The sequence below is a fragment of the Galeopterus variegatus genome, unplaced genomic scaffold (assembly GCF_000696425.1).
Source record: "Galeopterus variegatus unplaced genomic scaffold, G_variegatus-3.0.2 Scaffold15074, whole genome shotgun sequence".
NCBI lineage: Eukaryota > Metazoa > Chordata > Mammalia > Dermoptera > Cynocephalidae > Galeopterus > Galeopterus variegatus.
This window is the reverse complement of record NW_007741185.1, coordinates 24,341-25,306: the sequence shown is the minus strand read 5'-3', so window position 1 is coordinate 25,306 and position 966 is coordinate 24,341.

Sequence of the window (966 nt, the reverse complement as noted above, 5' to 3'; positions counted from 1 at the left end):
GGACGCGTATTACCTTTGACCCAGGTGGATGCAGCTGCTTTCCGGAAGCCCTTTCCCCTTCGGGTGTGTGGCCACATCTGCACACAGGGCGTAGGCACAGAAGCCCACAGCCTGGGTTTTCAGATGTTTGTGCTGTTCAGTGCTTGGAATTTGTTGCTATTGCTAGTGGCCCTTGAATGTTCTGAAACATACTCTGATTTGAATGAATCCGCANCATCCACATGCAGAACTCAATAACACACTCGGACTCTTCTTGGAATGATCCACGGCCTGGATGCGTATTACCTTTGACCCAGGTGGATGCAGCTGCTTTCTGGAAGCCCTTTCCCCTTCAGGTGTGTGGCCACATCGGCACACAGGGCGTAGGCACAGAAGCCCACAGCATGGGTTTTCAGATGTTTGTGCTGTTCAGTGCTTGGAATTGGTTGCTATTGCTAGTGGCCCTTGAATGTTCTGAAACATACTCTGATTTGAATGAATCCGCAAATTCTGCTGCCCAGCATGCACCTAATGGTTGTTGTGCTCCTGCCAACTCAGAGCCAGATGAGAGGATATCTGTTTTTGGACTGGATTATGATTATGTGCAAATTCCTTATGAGGTCACCCTCTGGATACTTCTAGCATCTCTTGCAAAAATAGGTAAGTCCCTAAACACCTGGTTTTGGCAACTGTGTTTCACACGAGATAACTATGTGAAAATGCTTTGTTTTCATAAATGGTCTCAGTAGATTTTAACTGTTACTGCTTTACATAGAAAGTGCTCGTTCCTTGAGTCAAGGGAAAGTCATAACTACTTTTTACAAAACTATTATTGCTTCAGGATTGTGCTTTAAGACTTAAGAGCATACTTCTGGGTCCTGGATTGCTTTGGTATTTTCCTCATTTCGGGGTAACAACCATGTGGCATAAGTTCTATGCTTTAAAACATACAAAGAGTAAAGCATGTAGACCTCAGGGTGACGCAGG